The 24,979-nt window shown below is 37.6% G+C and overlaps 1 protein-coding gene across 40 annotated transcripts in view; it reads left to right on the top strand.

The window, feature by feature from the left end:
- Positions 1–24,979, top strand: part of PTPRD (protein tyrosine phosphatase receptor type D) — a 1,707,428-nt gene that overhangs the window by 314 nt on the left and 1,682,135 nt on the right. For all 40 annotated transcript variants that reach the window (XM_030566328.1, XM_030566329.1, XM_030566317.1 and 37 more), the window contains exon 2: positions 25–133. The gene's annotated coding sequence lies outside the window, so the exon portion shown is untranslated. The remainder of the gene's footprint in view (positions 1–24; positions 134–24,979) is intronic.

The raw sequence follows: 24,979 nt of genomic DNA, 5'->3' as shown, positions 1-24,979 counted from the left end.
GCATGTGCTTCTCTTCCCTTGCAGTTCGCTCTGGGCCCGTGTGGAATAGAGACACTGTTCTTCAGCTGACTGGCAGGAGAGGAAAGCGAAGACTCCTTGAGCTTTTCCAAAGAGGTCCGGGCTGGCTGCTTTAGTGAGTAAATCCTTGTTTGTATAGGGGCAGTGGGGTGGGGGGAGAGGTATCTTTTCATTTTACAATATGTCCGTTTCTGTTCTGCTAACCAGCCCGGGTCAGGTCAAAGAGGAAACTTTGACTGTTGTAACTTAAACTGTTCCCAATGGGAAGAGTGGTTTGCTGAGCTTATAACCATTAAAAAAAATCTAAGAAAGAAAACTGAAGGTGAGCACTTGTATTAGAGGCGTTATGGGTTCGAAAAGTGTTGGTTGTGTATATTACATCGAGTTTAGGTACCTGTATTTTTATATAAAATATAAACAAAGAGATGCTTCTAGTAGGGATGGAGAGGTTTCGAACGGAAAGGTGACTCTAGGTGTCAGATCATCCTACCATAAAATAACGTGGTGTAGTTACTAAGGATGCTTTTGGCTGCCATTAATTGACGTTTTTAAAAACATTATATTTTTAGTCCAAATCTCCAACGTTGTTGGAATTTTAATACATTTTTTTTCTGATGGGGATGGCAGCTCTAGGAAACACTGTTTTGATTATCCAGCTCTACTTAAAGTATCTGGGGCATTTCTTGGATTTGTGAAAAAGATTTTCTTTGGGGAGGGGAAAATAGGATAAACTCAATTTGGAAGGGGAGAATACCATTGTACTTTGGTGGTTGAGTTGTGCTACTGACAGAAGAATATATAAAGCTCTGTCAGAGATATGGCAGGAAGTGGCAGGTTTAAGGTGTCTTTAACATTGAATGTCTTTGCATAAGAAAAACTTTTGCATGAATTATTGCCCTTGGGACAGCATGCCCATAATTAGCATTTGCTGCATTTCTGGTCTCTCTCTCTCTCTCTCTCTCTCTGTATGTGTATGTGTATTAATAAAAGCTTACTACTAAATTTTTATTTTATTTTACTGGTGTTACTAATATCAGTAGTTGAGGGTTAACTGCTTCTGAGGCAGGGAAGGTGGAGAGTGGGAGGGGAATTATGAATATGGGCAATGAAAACCATAAGCTAGTGTTTTATAATATCTAAATAAAACCTTTGTGTCATATCAGTAGAAATATAGTTGACTCAGTTCGTATTGAATGTACTAGAAGGAATCAATAACATTTCAGCATTTTTTTCATTATTATTACCAAATGGACTTTGGTTTGAATTCTTCTTGTATTGTTATGCATAGAGTAGGCACAGTATGGATCCCAATTTGGATACAACTTACCTGTTTCTTGACAAATTAAAGTCCACACTGCACAGTATAAATTAGAAATACAGTATACTTGGTGTAGTGTAAATAGAACCATCAAAAGTTAATCTCCTGCAGATATTGCTTTCAGTTTTCTGATTCTCAGATGCATTTAGGTCTCATGTAATTTTCAAAGTTACAAGAAACTAACCAACTGATATTTGAACATTCATTTTTGATACACAACACAGGATGATTCTATATTACATCTTAATGTGAAAGTTTCTCCTACATATCAGTGGCAGCTAATCGTTACTTTCAAAAGTGAAAGTTGTTATTGTAAAATCAAATGTTCTTGTATTCTAGTTTGATAACTGTAAAGATAATGTAACAACAAGGCCAATTAGACAAGATTGATGTAAGACATTAACATAAAAGCAGTCTGTAATACCTAACATGTACAGTAGTAAAATAAAATTCACATTTGCCTACAGCTGCACATAAATTCAAAGCAAGGAATAATTACAAAGCATAGGCTACAAGTTCACAGGATAGTTAATGATTGGTGACTTAGTGCTGCATCACAATATTCTTTCTGTGTTTGGCAGCTTTTGTGGCAGCAAAATGTTGTTGTTTTATGAACCTGTGAACTTGAAATAACAAAAATGATAGTTATGTATCTGATGGCATACTAAGGCATTCTGTGTCATTGCTTCATGAACATGAATTTAAAACATTCAGAATTGCTTTCCTAATAATGGGTAACATTTTGACATTGTTCATTGCTGGGATATTCTCTGTGTGGAAAACATTAAAAGAATATATCTAGCTAATTTGCATGATGCATTTTGAAACTATGCGGATAGAAGTTTATGAGGTTAGACTCATTGGTGTGGTAAGTGATCCCCAGATATGCAACATGTGATACTGAATGTATAATATATGGTCTGTCTTTTCCCCAAAAGTATTTTAATATCTTTCCCAAGTATTTAATCACATATGCAGTTGGGATTGGGTTAAAGAACAGCATACTTATGACTTTAATAATTTGGAACATACTTTCTGCTCAGTTTTTGGCATATAAATACATACAAATCTAGAATTTTTGATGGGTATACTTTAACTATCTAATAAAAAGTGGCTTGACACATATTTCACACTTGCTGTCATTACGATTTAATACAATGGAAAATGACCCGAGTCAAAGCCCTGGCAATTATAGCTTATATGTATATATATATGTATGTTCAAAGCAACAAAGGAGAGTTCAAAAATCTCTGTTGCCTTCAATAGTTACATCTTAAGGTTGATAGCATAAAGTTGCTGCTGTCAGCGGTAATGCATTTTACTATGCAGTTGTTCTTGTTATTCAGATCAGATAATGGCCCAGTGAAATATATAAGCAGTCTGCTGGGAATGAATGATTAATTCCTCTAACATGTGCTTACTGTAGGAATTCTTACCAATAAAGTACTGTGTACCTGTATTTGCTTACAGTTACTGTTGGTGAAGGCAAATATTCTCTGTTTCATTGCTATTATCATGTACTGTACAAGTCTGCTGTATAAGTATGAATATCATTTCTCACAGTAATTTGACTTCATTCATAAAACTGCTTAAGGACAATTATGACATGCACTATTCATTTTTGTTGCATTTGGCTTTATTGAATAAACTGACACTAAACAGACTGGTGCTTGACAGCAGAAACGTAATAAGAGATCACAGTTATACTTGAAAGTAGCTGTTATAATAAACATAAAATTAAACAATACCCAGATGTTTCTTCTGTTTGTTTTATATGTCTTATTTTAATTAATCATTTTGCCAGTCCTAACATATGAATATACTTGTTTGCTAAACAAGTTCAAAGTACTATAATAAGCTGGAAAAACTAAGACTGCATTGACTGAAACAGAGAGCAGACCAGGTTAGGATTTTAGGTATAACTACTTAAGATGGTTACTAGTACTATGTTTATAGTGAAAACAGGTTAGCAGATGAAGTTCTTGTGCTTAGTGTAAGCTTAGTTGGTTTAGTCCCATTTTGGGTACTTTGAAAACAACAAAATCGCTTACTTACATAAATAAACTCAGCAAAAAATATAAAATTCACAATCACATTTATGTAGCTGGTCCATAATTCAGGGTTTGATTCTAATCCCTTTTGTCATGTTGAGTAGGACCTTACTTGTCAAATAGTTCCACCGATTTCAGTGCAACTACTCATGGAGTAAGAACCACTTGATGAGAGTAAAGTTAGCAAAAATCTGGCTTTCAAAGAGCAACTAATGACTCATAGAAAAACATTACATGGAAAAATATTTTCTGTATTCTTTTCACAATCATTGTTTTGAGGACATTCAGATGAAAACATGATCTTTATTTCTTAAAACTTTATTTTGTGCTTTATTTTACTTTTCACCCAGAGGTCTGATGCTACAGTTGTCACTCTGCCAAAAACTGCTCAGAAGTCAACAGAATTTTGCCAGAGTAATAACAGCAGGATACGGATAATAGAGTCAAAGGTTATTGACATCTGTGGTATTAAACAAGGAATAAATCTTGTCCATAATCTTTTGGACAATCATAGTTAATTGCTGTAGAAAACACTGTAATGTCACATATATGGCTTTTACACTCAAGTAGGAAATAAGAACCAGGAATTCTTAAATAAAAGATTCATTTTCATGTTAATTTCCTTAATTACAAAGACTAAGAGAAGAGAAACAGACACTCACAAAAATTGTACATAAACAGGCATATAAAGAGAGGCTTGCAAAGCTTTTGCTATTGTCACCTGCTTTCTAAGCATCGGTAGATCTGCTCTGCTTGACCTCAGTGGCTTCACAACTACATTTTGATGCAAAAAAACTAAGAGGTTAGTAATGACTCAGAATATTAGTGGGGTTTTTACTTTTACTGTCAACAAGCCAAATCTGAATGATGTATCTATTTTCATATGCTATCAGAAGCTGCAGAAAGAGGTTTTATATGAATAGAATATCATAGATGTAGAACATATCCTATTAAGTGAATGCTGTTATATGTACTGCATAGATTTTATGCTATATATTTCTGAACTGCCAAATTGTTTTCTTGCTTATAAAGGCTGGTTCCTACAGTCCATACTTAGATTTAAATTCCACTTGACTTCAATGGGAGTTTTAAATGAATAAGGACTGCAGTTTCTGACCCATAAAATCAGCTTTTCAATGTTTTTGTCAAAGCTAAATGTTAAATTTATCAAAATATATTATTTACATACACTTTACTAATTTATTATTCAACATATAATGCAGCCTGAGTGCATATATGTCCTGAGTGCATATATGACCAAAATTGATTATTTAAAGTCATTTAAAAGCTTGTTACTCTGTATGTACTATACACTTGCAGTGGGCTGAAATGTAAAATTAAGGTTTTAAAAATGGATTTGGCAAAAGATTTCTTGATGTGCATGTGTGCAGTATGAGCAAGACTCAGAGTAGTTTGCTGATTTTTCATAAGGAAGATATGTGGAATTTGTTCCATCTGCATGCGTCCATTTAACTAAACATAATTAAAATTAAAATATAGATTGCAGATCCAGTTGCTTGATGTTTGTCTGTGCTGGGGCTGGGGAAAATCCTCTGCATGATAGTAAGTCCAGACCCTACATCCTATCCTGAATGTGAAAAAGAAATGAGACTCTGGCTCTCAGATGGCTTAGAGAGAGCTTTGAAAGCAGGGCAAGGTGCATGCTTTTCCTGCATGAGGTGCCTTCTGCACTAGTCCCAGATCTGGGTAATAAGAGCAGAGAACATGTATATGAGGCCTGCCAAGAAATCACACTTCATCAATGTTACTGCTGTTTGTTTATTTGGAGGTTGCTTGCCCATAATTTGTTTCATTTATTCCCAGTGTTGGAATGTTAAATTTTTAATTATACCATCTAACCTGAAATAAAACTGGAGATGAGATTTTTGTGTGTGTGTGTGATAAATCTCAGTTCAACAGGACTAGTTGAACTAGACTGCCTAGTCTGTAGCCACAGGGGAACAGAGAACTCCAGGTCAAAGGGGTATTTGTGCCCATCAGTGGTTTTAATGACTATTAAAGCTATATGAGTAAGGCACATATAAACAATTTTAGAGGCCTTTGTGAAGCCTTCAGATTGGTGAACCTTTGACAAAACAATTGGTATATGCTCTAACCAAGATTTTCTGGTGGCAGCTGATTGGAAGTACTGTATATATACCTCTACCTCGATATAACAGTGTCCTTGGGAGCCAAAACATCTTACCGTGTTATAGGTGAAACCATGTTATATTGAACTTGCTTTGATCCGCCGGAGTGCGCAACCCTGCCCCCGTGGAGCGCTGCTTTAGCACGTTATATCCGAATTCATGTTATATTGGGTCCTGTTATATCGGGGTAGAAGTGTACCAACCAGTTGTTTGGGAGCTGTAATACCTTCAGATCACTGCAGCATCAGTAACTGCACAAGAACAATTACATCTGGTCCAGTCTGGAAGTGAAGTGACTATTGGTTTCTCAAACAGTTGTTTAATAGCCACTGTGGGAATGTGACAGGCCCAGTTACTTTGTCTGGACCTTGCTGTATTCTGTCTCCTCCACTCTTAACATGCTCCTTTCCCTGCTGTGCATGATGTAGCTGTTAAAGCTTGAGCTGTGGGATGAGCAAGCCCTGCAAGATGCACACTACAATGTGGAATACCTGTCCCATAGTGTAACCAGTTTGCTCACCGCTACAGGAGTGGCCTGCTTCTGGAGTTACAGAAGGAGCAGCCCTACACTGCTCAGCTGGATCAGGTACTTTTGTATTAATTGGAGGTATGAGACCCATGCAAAAATCCCTTCATGCACCTGCATGGTGGTGCTCTGTGCATTTGGGGAGCATGGTGGGGGGATAGCTGCTCTGTGTGGTTGTCATAGTATCTTTCCCCAATCTGAATCTTAGAGTCCAAAAGTTGGGGTACCAGCATGAATTCCTTTAAGCTTAATTACCTGCTTAGATCTGATAAGCTGCCACCAATCAGGAATTCCAGTACCTGATACACTCTGGTCCCCCCAAAACCTTCCCTGGGGACCCCCAAGACCCAGACCCCCTGGATCTTAACACAAGGAAAGTAAACCCCTTTCCTTGCCGTTGCCACTCCCAGACTCTTCCCCTCCAGGTGTTCCCTCCCTGGGCTCCTGGAGAGAGAGACAGATTCACGCTCCGTGAATCTAAAACAAAGGGATTCCACCCTTCTCCCCTCCCTTCCCCTTCCCTGTTAAGTACAGACTCAATTCCCTTGAGCCTCAACAAGGGGAGAAAATCAAACAGGTCTTAAAAAGCAAAACTTTTAATAAAAAGAAAGAAAAGAGTAAAAGTTATCTCTGCAATTTAGGTGGTAAAAGTTACAGGGTCTGTCAGCTTATAGAAACTGGAGAAAAAGCCTTCTCCAGCAGAAATACAATTTAAAATACTTCCAGCCAAATACACATTTGCAAATACAGAAAACAATCAAAAGACTATAATCGCCTTTCTTACTAAATACTCACTATTCTGAATATATAAGAGACTGTAGCAGGGAGATTGGCAAGAAACCTGGTTGCACATCTAGTCCCTTCCAGGACCCAGAGAGAACAAAGCCAAACCCAAAAACACAAACAAAGGCTTCCCTCCACCGAGATTTGAAAGTATCTTGTCTCCTGATTGGTCCCCTGGTCAGGTGTTTGGTTCCCTGTTTGTTAACCTTTACAGGTAAAAGAGACATTAACCCTTAACTATCTGTTTATGACAGTGGTACCATCCTGTTGGAAAACCACAGGAAAATTCCTGAAGGAGGGACTTTTGACACTGTCCTAGAAGATTCTTTTCGGCACTTGAAGAAGATAAGGTGAAGGGACAGGAAAGAAGTCATTGGCAATATAGCTTCTCCAGCAAAGGGTATAGGTGTCAGGAGAAGAGCACAGATAGGCTAAGCATGTGTTGGAATGGCCTTCCTCTCTATACTGCAGCCCTGAGATTGCTGCATTACACGTCTAGCCCACTCCATAGAACTGCAAAGCCAGGCTTTCTTTGAGCCAGGGGCCATGAAAGTGAGAATGAATCTCAAGTAACCTGCTCCCTTTTTGCAGCTATTAGACAAGGATAGTTTAGCCCATTGATTTTATTTGCATAGAGTAAAGATGAGTATGGTTCTAGTCTCCATGCAGCAGTAAAAATAGCAAATCAGGACCACAGAATTTCTTTATTAGCTGGCTGAACTACTTTTTAGACTGGAAGTAATATCAAGGGCCATTACAAATGCTACTAGGGAGCTTGGCATTTGAATCCTGTGATTTGTCATTTGTCTGAGGGAAGGGCTAGTAGAGGAGAAATGGTTAAGGTAAAATAAGTAAAATATTGTTTTATTATATTTTATAATGTTATATTCTCCTCCTTTAAAAAAAACACAGCTGTATCAGTAACTATTTTAATACACTTTTTTTGTATTCATCTGCACGCGTGTAACTGTGCATTTGTGGATGAATAATACAAGTGATTTTCAAGTACTGTACTACAAATAAAATATTTAATTTGATTTGTGTGCATAATGCTCATGCGGTCTGGTTCTCATATAAATATTTCTAATGAAAAGTCTCATTCAGTGACAATGGAGAGGAATAGAATATATATGTAGTATAGGGACATGCTTCTAGCCTATGATAATAGGTTTACATCTGGATAATGTAGTCACCTCTTCAGTTTTAAGCAGAATGGTTTCCCCAATCTCTCTCCTTTGTCCAGTAGTACCTGCACTTAGTAAATAAAGGTTCTAGCTCCCAATGTGTAAATACTGCTTCTACTCTGTGTGGGGGTATGCCAGGCCCAGAAAGCAGCACAATTGTCTTGGTTCCTATGTGTGGTGGGACAAGTTGGAGAATGACCAGACAGAGGATTCTTCATCACTTTCTTGCCATGGGCCAGTGCTCTGTGGTGGATCTCTCTGTGGCACCTTGGATGGAAGGCTTGGGGATATAGCAGAAGTCTAAGCAATGAGTTTGCAGATCCAATATGCAGAGAGAATATAACAAGTTGCAACCACTATTATAATCTGGGAGCTGCACTAGGAGCTTCAGAGTGTCAGTACTGTTGTACCATTATATTGCTTCAGTTTGGGAACAGAGTTATGTCCTTTCTGAACCTGAGTGCAAAACCCATTTATTCAGGTTTTGAATGGGGAATGAGAATTAGGCCTATCGTTTGTAACATAGTTCTGATGGATAATTAAGATGTAATTTGGATGTGGGGGTGGTAGTTGTTGATATTGTTGTCTTTTAATTTAATTTTAATATTGTTGTCGCAAAGTGGAAGAGATTTCCTAGGTGTTTTATTGTTTTGAGTATACATTGTGGAGGAACTCCTGGGAAGCATGCAACTGAACATATGAGCTTTGTTCCTTACTTGGTCTTATTCTAATCAGATGATCAGAAAGCATATTTTTCTGTGGACTTTGCAATAAAAAATATTCTAGAATAAAATTGACCTGATTATTAGAGATACTGAGCAGCTGTAACTCCCACTAAAGTCAATGATGCTTGGCCTTCCTGAAAATCAGGCAATGAATTTTTACTGATTTCAAAACTCCTTTTACACTGGGCACAGATAGAGACCTGCTGATTGTACTCTTTAGGGACGTTGCCGTAAGGTGAGCTCTTTTTTGCGGAAGTGGCTAAACAATAGCCAGCTACATATATTAAGTCTGAGACCCACCAACATGATGCATTTTCCCCATGGGCTGCAGGTTTTCAGACCCTACTATGGGTCAGTGGCTGCCCTGTCCCAAGAACAGGATAATGAGAACAGGCAGCCAATCAGTGTTGCTGCACCTGCTGAGAGGCAGCTTCCTTTCTTAGCATGTAGACAAGATTTCTTTTCTTCCCCCTTCCCCAGCCTAAACACAAAGGGATGGAAAACTACTGAAGTGTTCAGCCCTGTGCTCTCAGAGCGTCTGGGGAGTGGATAATCCTTGACAGCTCTGCAGATCACCACCCCTCTTTGACACCTCATGGCCCCTTCCTTGCCCTTCCAGGCCTGTGGTGGAGAACCCCTGAAGCTGTGCTGCCTCCATGCCTGGGGTGTTTGTGTGAGCATTCATGCAGGTTAGAGGGACGGAAGTAGATATATTACTGCAGTTGTCTCGCCCTTATACCAGGACAGGAGGTGAAGAAGAACTTCTAGAGCTGGACAGCATCAGCAAGTCTGTTGGAGGGGCAGGGGTGGGAAGATGTGGTGGTAAGCAGTGCAGGCTTAATTAAAATAGGCATTTGTAGGTTTTGGAAGCACCTATGTTATCAGGCAGCACTTTTTGTAAATTAATGTGAATTAAAAATCTAATTTTTAGTAACCAGTTGCTGCCAGATTTTAAAACTAAAAGAAAACAAATGAACAAGCTTGTGTATATATGTAACCTGTGCAGTGCTAGTTTTATTTTATTAATCATCACTGTGTTCAGCAAAAGAGAGAATTCATGATGGTGACAGTCACATTATGATGTTCCTTATCTAGCTAAATAAGATTATGAAGTATGAAATAAAATTGTGCAAAATAAATAAATAAATAGATGCATTCTATTTACCTGTGTCTTTAAAAAGGGGATGGTAGAAGAGATGTCAGAGAGCAGAGAGAAAAGGTCAGAAAAAATGGCAAAGCTACTAGAAATGGCAAGGAGTCTTCTGAGGGGAAATATGTAATTCATGTTCATGACATAGTGATTTACACCTGCCAACGTATGGCTACAGAATACTCTTTAATCACTGCATAGCCATACCCCCACATTTATTAATTTGCCTTTTCACCCACATATGTTCAGCACACATTCTTTCATCATGTTATACAAATTATACCTGTGGCTAGAGCAAAAACAACGGTTATATACTTTCGTCAACATTTGTACGATTATTTTGATTAACTGTCATTGTAAAGGCATTTTAGTAATCATAACACAATGTATAAATATTGAACTAAGGGACAAACATTGTCTTCATATTCTGAAACAAATTTACTTGGTGGCTTGTCCTTTACTTTAAACCACATACACAAACTGAAAGGGTAAATGGAGTCCAAATAATCATTTACTAACTGCAAATGCAACATGCAAGGTCTACTGACATACACTGCTCCTCTGGCAAGACTCTGGTGGTTTTGAAACAGAGAAAAATGAAGGTGACTAGAGTTTACAAACAATTTAAAGTGATGCTACCCTAATCCTACATGTTACACTGATGGTTCTTTATTTTCTGTTTTTTAGGGTAAATCAGCCCTGATGGTTGGCACCTGAATCTGAATACTCAGATCAGCCTACCCTGAATATGAGCATTCCCACAGCAAAGCCCTGTCCACATTACTGTGTCCTCACTGTTTGTTAACTTGCCTGTGTGTGTTCAGGAAAACATTCCATGGTTTTGTGTTATGAGTTGCTGTAGGATTCTTTCCCAGTCAACTCTGTCAATTGCTGGAGAATTTATCTGTCCCTTGGGGCAAATTGTGGGAAGGGCATTGGAAGACTATCAGCACTCCAGTGATCTTGCCTATGTCCTTGCTGCAAAGTGGGCAGTTTCCAGCCCAAGCTAAAGCACAGCTCCAGTTTTAGACTGTGCCCCCAACTATGCAGACAAGCGTGAGTTCCAAGCACAAATAATCATGTACTTGAGGGTTTTGTATGTGGATGATTGAGGAGAGACTGGGCAAAACACATGAAGTAGCATAGGCTAAGACTACAGCATGGAAATATTCTTAAAAAGGAAAGATGAAGTATCTAAGGAATATTATGCTATAATGATGCTGGGAAACAATAAAAATATAAGAAAGCAGGATGAGGTGTTTTTTTGTTGTTCTGCTATTGCTGTCTTGACCGTTGTACAACAGTTAAAGATTACTGGCAGCAATATTTTGTTCTGAGGTCATGGCTATTGATTTTAGACTATAAACAGAGCTGGATGTAATAAATCTTAGTAATAATTCTATTTGGACAAAAAGAAAAGTGCAATAATTAAGTGCAAAACAAGCTACATAAAGATATCTTTCAGATATCTAAAGGAGCATTTACTGAAGGTATCCGTATATTCTTGTAACATTTTTAGTGTTCTGCCTAGGATAAAGCATGGTGGGAACAGTGTGTTCCTTTTCCACCTGTATTGGATGATTCCTACAGATAGAGGTGTCTCTCTATGCATTTTTGGATAGGCAAGAGAAGAATTCCTATTTAGTGAGCAAAAGCCATTCATCAAACAGAAGATTAAATGATCTGCAAAATTTGTGAGACAAATCACAAGGATTAGAGCAATTTAATAAAGCAGAAAAGGTATCCAAGGAAACCTTAATATATATTTCATCTAATCTTATTATCAGACATGACCTCAGGTAATGTTTTGTCCCCCACAAGATAGGTAGCCACAGCACCTGAAAACATTTACATTCTTTATGGTGCTTCACTGTGTATCTGCATTTTTTTTGGCATTTAATAAAAAAAACAAACAAAAGAGCAGAGACGAGCTAGCTGAAGTTTTCTTAATTTTCTATAACTTGAAATTGCTGAACCTCATAAATTACCATGGCAAACAGTTAGATAGCAAGTTATATGTGGGTCAGAAACAAATTGTAATATAAATGGAGGACAGGTCTACTTAAGGCATATTTATCATTCACTGTTTATTATTTTTATTATGGTAATGCCTAGGGAAAAATTGAGAATGAGTCCCTATTATGCTAGGCACGACACAAAGTCCCTCTTTCAAGAAGTGTACAATCTAAAAGGACAAGAAAGACAAAGAATGGAGAAAGGGATATCACAAAGCAGAGTGAATAGAAAAATGGTTTGCAAATGTCAGTGGCACCACATTTTTTTTGTTTTATTTAAATCCCTTCACTGGGTTTATGTAAAGAGGGGATTAAGTTAGGAGGGTTGTATCAGCAGGGGAGGCAGAAGTTCACAATATGTATTCTGTATCGCTGAGTTACCTGCTTGTTTCCAGCTGCTAAATCACATTAACAGACATCCAAAAATACATTTTCTTCATATCACTTTTCCACGCAAGCAGCTGCTATAATTGCCACAGAGGTGCTATGTGACCATGAATAGGAAGAGAGGTGTTAAATTGTGATCTGCACTATGAAAGTACTGAGAACCCTTCACCTATGTGCCATTAAACAAGAAATGTTATATTATTGTCTGTGGTTTTAGTTCTGTTGTTCTGGCAGCAACTCTTTTTAATCCTCCTTTTCTTCTGTGATATATTTCCTTCGTTGTTACACATGTGGGAACATCTGGTAATTGCAGTGTGTTGTCACGTCTGTTGAATTCACGTGTTGAATTGTTAAGTGGTGGTGTTAAGGCATTGTGTGTGCTTCATTCTGCTCCTGCCATGTAGTTACATGCTAGCTTTGGGGTTTTTTTTTCTTTTAACTGATGAAGTAAAGGCATATGTTTTAAAGTAACAATCCTGTGACATTGTATTAGGAAATTAATTATGATCAACTCTATCAAACGACACAGTAATGTTTGCCTGATTAATATGGTGAATTGTCGTGCTGATTAATCTCCAGTGCCGTATGTTATTTGATAAATAGTTTTATGCCATTCATGACTGTGGGCAAAATTGTCCATTCACTTATTTTAGTGAATAAAAATTCCTCTTGAGGCAGGAGGGTGTGTGCCATTCTCCTTCTCCCGTGCCATCCCCAAGGTCCACGTCTTGAAGGAGCACTCCACGTGCAGGCATCATCTCTTCAGTACAGAAGGGGAGATGTCTTCTGTTTCTGTGGCATTATATTTCCACAATGTTCACGACTCCATGGATGGCACTGTGTATCCTCAGGAATTTGTGGGATGTGGAAGATATTGTATTGGATGGAGACATGGCTGGCTGGAAAGAGATATTTATCTTTGCTTCCCCTCTTCCCTACCCCCCGCCACCCGAGTTTTCTAAGAAAAGATTGAGATGATAATTATCTGGCCTTGAGCTTTTGTTATCTTGTGTGCTGCCCACATTTGTGGTGGTGCACCTTTGCCAGGTGGTGTCCCTATTATCTAAAGACTAGGGGACACCGGCCAGAGCTGGTGGCATTGGGTTTCAGTATAGAGAATCCTGGCCTCCAGTAGATCCCAGGGGATCCATGGGGTTTGGAGGTAAGCCCAGCGGAACATTGTGTGTGGGGGGGGGGTGTAAAAAGGAACATTGTGTCCTCTTTTCCATCAGATTTTTGAACTCTGACATTTTGCTCCATCTCTATAGCTGGTTGAAAAGTGGAATGAGTTTTTCGTGAAATTTTTGTGAAAAATTCATCCTTTACTTATTTGTCTTAATGATGTTGTTGAAAATTTCCCACCACGTCCATGTGAGGGGATGGTCACACAAATTTCTTTCTGTCGAGCCATCACCCTTCCCATGGTACAATCTATGGGAAATCAAGTACAAGAATTGTGTATATGTGCTCTTTGCACTGCATGAGCGTTATTTCTCTATGGCTTTATTTAAAGTGAGCACGAATCTGTTTTTCTCTGCAGTCCCCACCCAGATACACTTTTCATATGTTCCATTTCTCTGTCACAGTTCTGATCTAACATCTAAACAGGAAAAAGACAGAATGCCAAGACTTGCTTTTCATTGAGTAGAACCCAGAAGGAATGAGAATCTGTGAATATTGGAAACAGGGAGTTGAAACAGTGTTTTAATAAGTATCTCCTGCTTGGTGTTCAAAATCCCTTCTCTTCAAGTGTGAAAGATATGTGTGCAGACATTAGTGAATTAAGTGTTAATTGGATTATATTTCCCTCAGCCCCAGAATGCATCTCTCTTCTTCCCCAAGGTCTTGTGCTTGCCTGCTGAGGAACTGTGATTTATTTTCAGTTATAAATAGGAAATCTAAACTAGTAGAAAGTGCCAGACTGGGCACTTATATGATGCAAACATGTCCACTAGGGACCAGCGTGGAACTGTTAAACTGCTTGTAACAAGAATCAGATTTTGTCTTTTGTCACTAAAGATTTATAGAAGGATTAATGGAAAGGAAAGGGATACAGAAATGTTCCCACAATCAGCAATCACTCTTTTGTCCTTTATTTTTAATATGGAGTCCCAGTAGTTTTCTGTCTTGTGTTTCTAAACTCTTTATTAGTATGTTTATAGTAAGTAAAGGCAGCATAAGTTTAGATGTAAGTACCATCTGTGGTATATGGTCTGAACTTGGAGCACAGGCACAGAAAGTGGATCTCATTTTAGGGAAATTATTTGGAAACAACAGCCCCTTGTCAGTAGAATCTGAGAATTAGTGTTAGAAAATCCAGAGGATTTCTGATAGGCATGTTCCAAATTGAAACCATCCCAACAGTACAGAAGATAGCAGAAACTTACATCAGGCTTTCACGTAATCTTTGATTATTTTCTGCAGAATAATTGGCTAAAATATTAATTACATATATTCATTGAAAAAAGATGGACACAGAAAATAAGTGAGTTTTTCTGCTGAATGGCAAGCAGTTAGACATCAAGGACTGAGATATTAAAAAAAACAAAACTAAAGTAACATTGACATGAGATGATGGAGCCAAGCATATTATGAGATATAGTAATGCTAACTAATCTAATTCCAGAATAGTCACAGTGGAATAAATAACACAGAACATGAACATGACTTTATAAGAATGAGGTGAACCAATTATAAATAGATAAATGGCTATTAGTTCTATATATGTAATTGTGAATCACGTAGCATTGAGGGAAACCAGTCTGTTTATGTTAGCCATAAGAAGCATTGGGCATATCTCAAAACAATATAGGTAGTGAGGATTCCCATATGAGTGTTACTCACATACTGTTAGATCACCAGATGGAAACCATACCTACTTATCAAGTGACAGTTGGTTCAGTTTTGTGCACAGAACATTTTCCTATGTAGCTAGACTGCATCCTGATGCATCTGCAGTGGCATCTGTGCCAGAAAGAGTATTCCTCCAGGAGCATGGTGCCATCACTGCTGCCATTTTTAACCTGGGATTTTGCCAGGAGTGGGTGGGGTAGGGAGGAAGAATCTTCAGATTTCATTGGAGACTCCATAAAATCACTGTTGGTGCAATTAGTGCTTCTCCCTGCCTGGCTAGCCCCACCTCCTACAAGGCTAGCCCTGCTCAGATTGGGCCAAATCTGATTTCTACTGAAATCAACAGGAGTTTTTCATTTGACTTTCACTGATACTTGGATTTGACACTGTGTGGGCTATGTCAACCAGACAAGCATAGCTGGAGTGGGTGAGTGTCCTGTTTAACCTTACTCTTGGTAGGCTTTCTTCTACCAGTCTTCTGCAGCCCAGATGCTGCCAGTAGAAACCAGGAAATGAATTGTGTGCTGTTACTGCAAATGATTTATTCAAGGAGAGATGACTTTCCCCTTGATACTAGAACTGTCCTTCCAGACTAGCCCTTAGAAACCACAGGTAATAATATGGATATATTAAAATAATTTGGGTAGTACTTGTCTTATGAACCACACACACTGACAAATCAAGAGTCCACCCCATCTCTTCAGTATCTTGAGATTTATTTTTTTAATTAACAAATCTGGAGTTCTTTTTGTTTGCTATTTGGCTTTTGAGCCTTCGGGGGTACATTCAGATCACATTTACCAGCTTTTCTTCACAGCCATGAGGGCTAGAAACTTACCTATTATTAATGAAATTTGAGATTATTACATAATCACTTACCTCTAGAAACTGGGGTTTGAAGAACACCCAAAATTGCAAGACTTATTACTACAATGAATAGAAGTTCTGAGATCCTGATTCAAAACATGGTTAATTCCAGAGCTGGAATGTAACCAGAGCAGCAAATTCTTAAGAAATCACATAGCAATTGAGTTAGTATTATTATCATTACTATATTTTTCAGCTAGTATTGAGGTTATAAGATTAATTTTACTCTTATTGGCTAATTGAAGAGCCTATGCTGTTTCTGTACTTCACTGCACAATATCATGTTATGAGATTAACGAGTAAAAGTTAGAACCTAAAAGTTTACAGTGAGTATACACAATTTACAGAAACTCATAAAATGGTATACACATTTGTGGAACATTTATATCAGATACTGAATCTACCTAGAGTTTATAAGTGGATATATAGGTTTTTGATAAGCTGAACACATAAAATAAATGCCAATTGTAAACACAGGAACAGTGAACATTTTTATATTTACGATTTTGAATTATATCTTGAATATTTCTAATTATGATCAGTATTTTTATTTCATGGACACGTGAAAAGCTAAAGGAAATTTTGTTTATCATTGCATTTTACATTAATTACTTAATATTGTTATGCAGAATTTTAATTATTTCAATGTGAAAATATCTGTTTTAACTACTATAAAATATCCTATTATATACCAAGCCCCAGTCTTGCAAAGACTTATGTATATGCTTACCTTTAAAGTTTAAAATTAAACACATGTTTAAGCCATCCTATAGCTGATAGAGGTTATGAAGAAACTTTCCCTATGAGCAGGCTATTCCCTAACTGTGCACCTTGCACCTTGCTCTTGAGCATCTGTACTGACCATTGTCAGAGACAGAATACTGGAATAGATAAGACTATTGCTCTAAGCCAGTAAAGAGGTTTCCATATTCTTAAATAAGGCATTCCAACTGAATAAAGCCATAATATATTGTACTGTAGGTATATTACAACCTGGTACAGACGGACAGGCATGTACATGATTTAAGTCTACCACATGGAACTTAAGTGGTGCATACACTTGGCACTATCTTCTGTATGGGGCGATGTCATAAACAGATAGCTAAGGGTTAACGTCTCTTTCACCTGGAAAGAAGTAATCTGAACCACCTGACCAGAGGACCAATCAGGAAACAAGACTTTTTGAAATCTGGGTGGAGGGAACTTTGTGTGGGAGTCCTTTGTTCTTTGGTCTTCTGCCTGACTCTCTCTCGGCTATGAGGGGATTTCTGTTTCCTGCTTTCTAATCTTCTGTTTCCAAGTTGTGAGTACAGAAATCATAAAAACAATAGGGGTTATTGTTTTTTTCTTTTGTATTTACATGTCTATAGTTGCTGGAGTGCCTTGAATTGTATTCTTTTTGAATAAGGCTGTTTATTCAATATTCTTTTAAGCAAATGACCCTGTATTTGTCACCTTAATACTGAGAGACCATTTTTATGTACTTTTTCTTTCTTTTTATATAAAGCTTTCTTTTTAAGACCTGTTGGAGTTTTCTTTAGTGGGGGAGTCCAGGGAATTGAGTCTGTGCTCACCAGGGAATTGGTGGGAGGAAGAAGTCAGGGGGAAATCTGTGTGTGTTAGATTTACTAGCCTGACTTTGCATTCCCTCTGGGTGAAGAGGGAAGTGCTTGTGTTTCCAGGACTGGAAATAGAGAGGGTGGACTCCCTCTGTTTAGATTCACGGAGTTTGCTTCTGTGTATCTCTCCAGGAACACCTGGAGGGGGGAAGGGAAAAGGTTTATTTCCCTTTGTTGTGAGACTCAAGGGATTTGGGTCTTGGGGTCCCCGGGGAAGGTTTTTGGCGGGACCAGAGTGCCCCAAAACACTCTAATTTTTTGGGTGGTGGCAGCTTTACCAGGTCCAAGCTGGTAACTAAGCTTGGAGGTTTTCATGCTAACCCCCATATTTTGGACGCTAAGGTCCAAATCTGGGCGAGTATCAACCATTGACTTCAACCATTTATGTCTGTTTTCAATAAATGTTTCTATAGAGAGAGAGACACTGTATATGTTTGCAGAAGTCTTAAATTACATTATTAAAATGTTGTTACATGTTCTAATCAGGCCATTTTCAGAAACTAAGCACAGTGGAACCAAAAAACTCATTGTGACATTGAGACAACACCCTTCTACTTAAAATAAAGTTGTGGGGATAGTGGCCAAGTTCATTAGCATTTTCCTTCTTCACTGAGGCCAGATTCAGTGGCCTCAACTTAGTCCCAGATAGTTTATAATAAAACTATAATCATTACCAAACTACCACAAACAGTAGCATACTTTAGTTTGTCTGAGTGGCCCAGGGCTGGAAAGTAAGGATATTGCAGATCAGAACTGAAGGGGCACTTGAGGGATTTGTGTTAGGAAGCTTGCATAGTATCGATCCTCACTGTACCTGAATCTGGGATACTATTGGTCTTTCATTTACATGCACGCAAAAGTCACAGTATTCTGTTAAAAAACATTCTCATGTTTCCTTTTTAAAACATTACATAAAATTTTGAATGTATGGCCCCAAGCCCACAAATGCTTGTGACTTGAATAATCACTTGGACTTAAAGTCCAAGGGACTATGTAAGTCCCATGCATATGCATAAGTATTGTTACCCACCTATGTAAGTATTTTTCAGTTTTGGACCTTTATCCAAGGGAAAAACATTTTTTAAAATAGGAAAAGGTGACTGTAAAACCACAAACATTGTAATAGGGACTTAGGGGCATATGTAGTAAATTGATGGAATCCATTTAGCAAGCCAGCAGCAAGTCTATATTGGCAACAGGTGATAACAGTAACAGGAAAGCATAAAAGCTTCCACTGAAACATCTTCAGGTCTCTCTCCTGCAAACTGTCTCAGCAGCCCAAGTCTGCGGTGTGAAGCTGGGAAAGATCACAACCTAACAAAAATTACTACCAGTTGACAGTTATAATAAGTATTCGAATGTGGGAACAAGTGGCTCAGTCCTTGGTCCCTTTTCTAGCAGTTTTGTGCTCAGAAAGCTGTCCTGAATAGGAAGCCAAAAATTTTGCTGATATACAGGTCAAGGCCATGAGGAGTTAGGTCTAGAGCACGCAACACTCTGTGCAGTCCTGAGCTGCACAGCAATTCTTATGGGATCACAACAGCCGGCATAATTTAGAGCAGCCCTTAGGCTGTATGCTTAGCACAATTGAGGATTGAGCCTCAAATCCTACTAGTAATAAATCTTAAGCTATTCTGCTATTATGAAGAGCAGTACTGAGTTGTATTTGTATTAACTAGATTCTAAAGGTTTTATTGGAAAGAATGACTACAAAGGGCCTGAGAAATAGCAGCATTATTACTTTTTTATGTTCGCTTTAGCAAAATAGATTAAATACTGTTCACTGCCTTTTATTGGCACTAAAATGTTTATCCATTATTTACAGTATGAATCCTCCTCCTTGTACGCTTTCACATGCCAATCTCAGCTTCCCATCTATATAAATAAACAGAATTTCTAATGCCTTTTAGTCCTTCTTAAAATACCTGTACTTCATATTGTAAAGACTATCATGTATTTCCAAGTAATCTAGTCACTTCTCAGTAACTGATTGCTTTTGAACAGCAAATGCTCCTCTCTCTTCTGTGAGCACAGGGGAACACAAAGCCGTCAATTTATTTAGGGATACTGAAGTAGGGAATATGCTTCCCCTCCCCCATAGAAGCCTTTTCCAGGAAGATCAGGTACATAGGGGCTGAGATTGAGGGATATCCACTTCTTGTGATATCATTGCTTCCTGAGGCTCAGAGGACAGCATGCCAAGAGTAACTTGCACTAGTTGACCTCCCAAACATATTGAATCCACTCTTGAGTTGTTAAGTGCTTTGGAAGGCAAGGATTGGGCAGGGTGTTGTAGCAGAGGGAGTTAAGGACTCCTGCTACCATGGAAGAAAGTCCAGCGACCAAGGAATATTGCCAAAACAATCATCTTTTTGTCACTTATTTCTGAAGTGTAGGTACCCACGTCATTCATAGGCCTGGGGATTAGTTGGCCTGTGAGTGCCTTATGTTCTCATATGGAACTTTGATATATAAGAATTTTCTTTGGTCTGTTCCCATGAAAAAGCCTTCTTCTAGGAAATAAAAAAGCCCCTTATGCAATTCTGAAGTTGCTGTATAATCATTTATTTTTGTAAATCTATTAACTCTCTTTGATTTGAGAGTGAACTACCCTCTCCTTAAAATCTTTCTGTTCTGTCTAGAATCAAATTGGGTCTGTTATTCCCTTTCAGTCTCTCTAGTTTTAATGTAAGATAAAGCTGAATATGATTCCCTGGAAAGATAAAGAACTAACAGATAAAGAAAAAAGTAAAATTCATTATCCACCAGTTATAGATGCTCAGCGATGATACTCTTTATGTTTCTACAACGCTTAAAATAAACTAAGTGGTTCAGTCCTTGCAATAAAGGATCAAGGACCAGATCTTGCTCCTATTGAAATCATTGGCAAAACTCTGACTTTGATGGGAGCAGAATTGGGGCCTATGGCAATGTTGGAAAAAAATAGGCTATGCTAAAGTTTTTGGTAATGAGATGGTTTTACACTCTCTTACTTTTGACCCAGTCAGTTAATTTTCATTACCAGGCTGCAAATTAATCTATTTTTGTTTCCTTTTCTACAACACACTTACTAGTTGTTATAAAAGCTGTCATTTTTTTCTCCTCAGCAATATAAAAGTAACATTTTTATCACTTCTACCTTTTTAAAGTGTAAATGGTTCAATAAGGAAATGGTACACTTCATTTAATTTGTTCTGTGCAAGGTTTGTGACAGAGCATCAGAGTTTATTGTGACTTCAGTGTGAGGGTACCAAACTATTTTATCCCTAGGCTACCCTTACTACAGACTTTTGAACTGGTGGAGAGCTTTTGATACCTCATTAGACAGAATAATTGTGGCAGAGGTGTCACCTTGTACATCTGAGTGGTCTCCCATTCAATGGTGTGAATGACTAAGTGGGTCAGTCCCAGAAGATTGTAAGCCATTCGTTCTCATTAGGCTGCTAGTCATGGAACTTTAGTAATATATCAAGCTGCTTGAGAAAAGCAGTGATTTATAGAAGGCATTTCTGCATCTGTCACTCGTAAAGCAATCAGTAGTTTGAAAAAAACTTAAATTACCTGAAAATTCAAATGTAAGTATTACATGCTTTAATTTTATTTCTTCAGTGGAGCCACTTTTATTGCATGTAGACTGATAAGAGATTAATCAGTAATGGAGCTTTAAACATAATTAATACTACAGGTGCCTTATCTTTTAAAATTAATTATCATGATGATTGAAAGCATTTGCTGTGGCTACAATAGCACTAGTGCTACAATTGACAAACCTGAGTGAACTGAACAATCCAAATAATCTTCTGTAATTCATTAGTTTTCTCATAATTTTTCTATATCTGAAAAAACTCATAGATTTTTTACCTTTTTGTATTTAGTTGTCTGTTATGGAGTTGGTGCAGTTATAGTTGTAGACATGATAGGTGTGATTTTAAAAAAATATATATATTTCTCTCTCTCCTCCTCTCCCCGCCACAACCCTTGAAAATGTTCAGAAATGTTTTTTTTAATTTCTTTTCTTCTTCCCACTTTAGGTTTCTACTGTGATGGTATGACATAGGAAGATTTCTAGTATAAAAATAATTTTCTTTTTTTAAATCTGAAAAAAATCAAGGAAGCAGAAATTACATATAAATATTACATGTAACATTATTGTAATTCTTTTCCATACCCTTACTTTTCCTTACCCTTATTCCCCTACATTCTAATTTTTCTGTGAAAGTTTTATATTCACATAAAATTTCCTGCCTTTCCAATATGTGAATTTTTTTTAAAAAACCTTCAACAATCTTGTAACATTTCTTCCCACTCTTGGAAGTTATTGATACGTATTTATAATTTAACTCCAAATATATGAGATTTTTGTCTTAGGGCTTGGCTTCACGAGGATTTCATGGAGATGCTAGTGTGAAATATTAAGGGCATAATTTAAAATACAATAACTATTTTGCACTAGCTCCTCATGTGGACATTCTTATTCTGGAATTAAGACTTTTTTGTGGTTTGTTAATCCACTTCCAGAGTGGATTCAGGAATTGCTATTCCACACTAGCTATTCATGGACTTTTTCCTCTATTAGAGAATTCCTTAGAATCTTATCACAGGAAGAGTGTTCATTCCTTTTCTTCCTTTCTCAGAAGTACATGGAACAATTTTATATCCTCTGTCGATTACTTTTGTGGTATCCATACCAAACAATGGGTTATGTTAATTGAAAAAGAGATATAATAAGTACACTTGAAAGGAATGGGTTAAAAAAAAAAGTATGTACACAAGTTTTCTCCATCCTTTATACCAGGGGTCGGCAACCTTTCAGAAATGGTGTGCCAAGTCTTCATTTATTCGTTCTAATTTAACGTTTCAGGTGCCAGTAATAAATTTTAATGTTTTTAGAAGGTCTCTTTCTGTAAGTCTATAATATATAACTAAACTATTATTGTATGTAAAGTAAATAAGGTTTTAAAAATGTATAAGAAGCTTCATTTAAAATTAAATTAAAGTGCAGAGTCCCTGGACCAGTTGCCAGGACCCAGGCAGTGTGAATGCCATTGAAAATCAGCTCGTGTGCCGCCTTCAGTGCCACAGGTTGCCTACCTCCGCTTTATACATATTTATGTTTTTAAATGCAGTGATTTTCATGATTTTAGAACTAAATAGTAAATTGTATGGTGTCACTGAGAGGAATGAGGCTTGCTTATATAGGAAGAAAGAGTATGTAGAATGTAATAGACATCCTCAAATTGATGGAAACAGGAGAGTTAAAAATGTGTTGGTATTGGGGATTGGGCTTTAACAGCCAAAAACTGGAAACAAAAGGTAATGCAATTAGTGCACCTGACTTCTATTAGAAATGACAGCTGAGATCACTTTTGACTTAAGACCCTTAAATACAATATCGATTCATGGTCAAAGTGCTAAGAATAAGGGAATTCCAATTTTAGGTTTTCTTATGTATGTTACATTTATTTATCCAGAAAGATCCCAGCATGCTCTGCAAACTGTAGGGTATTAAGTTCAATTAAAATGTACAACTTTTTTGAAATAGCAGGAAGATGTATAACATGGGGATGTATTGTGGGCAAGAGGTGATATAAAATTCTAGATTTATTTTCCATATTTATGTTTGTCAGCTCCTTTAAAAAAAAACTATTTGGTAGGTATAATGCGGCAGTTTTTTGATAAACATGTACTTCCACTGTGCCAAAAAAAATAAAAAGTTTTCTTTGTGTCTTGCTATTGTAGAATATATAGTGATTTCTACTGCTAAATTTCAGCAATCCATCATCTGGAGGTAAAAATTTACATGAAAGCTTTCTGAAGATGAAAATATATATTGGAATATCCAGAATAGTGATTGGATACAACAACAGGGGCAACTGAAAGCTTGTCAATATAGGAAGTTATACCAATATAGTTAACTATAACTTAGTTTATAGTTTACACTGGTATAACTCGCCATGTGGCCTAGTGTAGACCATGTGGCCTCGTCTACACTGCGGAGGGGGAATAGATCTATGTTATGCAAGTTCAGCTACGTGAATAACGTAGCTGAAGGCGATGTACTTAGATTTACTTACCATAGCGTCTTCACTGTGGTAAGTCGATGGCTCATGGTCTCCTATCGACTCTGCCTGCGCCTCTCACCCTGGTGGGGTATCAGAGTCAATGGGAGAGTGCTTGGTGATCAATCTATTGCCTCAAGACTAGACACAATAAATCAACCCCCAGCTGGATTAATCTCTACCCATCGATCCAGCAGGTAACGTAGACAAGCCCTTATTCTGGAATAAGAGTGACTTTTTCTAGTTTAGTTTAAGCTACCTCCAAAGAGACATAAATTAAACTAGGAAAAGTCAGTTATTCTGGAATTATTGTCGGGGAGATACACTGGTGTATCTGGAGAACTTTAAACTCTCACCCTACGTTATATCATTATAACATCGTGTGTGAAAGAAGCGTGGTCCAAAATGACCAATTGACTTGTGTAAAAGAAATGTGAAGTACCAATGGAAGAAGTTCAGAGCTAGCTCACAGATTATATCAAGGAATCATGTGTATTTGTGTGTACATGTGTGCACATACATCCCTCTTCTGCATATAGTGACAAACCTACCCAAGTGTATGATCATTTCATTCTCTAGAAGCCGACCTATCGAGGATATAAGTTCTACTGCTACATATAACACAGTTTCTACTTTACCATGAGTGTTTCGGGCACTGTAATTTTTGGAACAGAAAGACTTGAGTTTTGCCATATTAATGAAGACCCTGGATCAAATAAGCATAATTAACGTATTGCTATCTTTCATGTATTTTGTTTAGGTGCTAAATAAGGTTTATATAACATGCTGCTTTTAGTCACAGTTTATACTGCACATTGCTGTGTGTGAGTGAGCATAGTCATGCTAGTTCCAGAGCTTCCCTGTCTGACCCTGCATCCAGCCCATAGAGAGTCCTGTGTTGGAGCTGTGGCATGTGGCCTCAGCAAGCCAAAAGTGACTTTTAGAGGTCCATTTGCCAGTGATCAGATCCAAAATTTCAGGACAATATGAAGGGCAGCTTTGGAAGGGGAATCAGGATTTAGGTTCAGGCCAGGAAGTAAGCTTTAAAGAGCGGTGAAAGGGACTGCTGCACCATTGTGGTATCTATTGGGATTCAAATAATAAAGGACCCATTCATAGCTTCAGGGCACGTTCACAATAGTTAAAACATCCATTTATTAAATAGAATAATCAAATAAATTCAATATGAAACAATAACAGGATATACTATCTTCCGCCAATAGACTCTAATACAAATAAATAGACACATTTGCTAATTAGGTACAGTATGCATC

The sequence above is a fragment of the Gopherus evgoodei genome, chromosome 6, assembly GCF_007399415.2.
Source record: "Gopherus evgoodei ecotype Sinaloan lineage chromosome 6, rGopEvg1_v1.p, whole genome shotgun sequence".
Classification (NCBI taxonomy): domain Eukaryota; kingdom Metazoa; phylum Chordata; order Testudines; family Testudinidae; genus Gopherus; species Gopherus evgoodei.
This window is presented reverse-complemented; position numbering and strand designations above follow the sequence as displayed.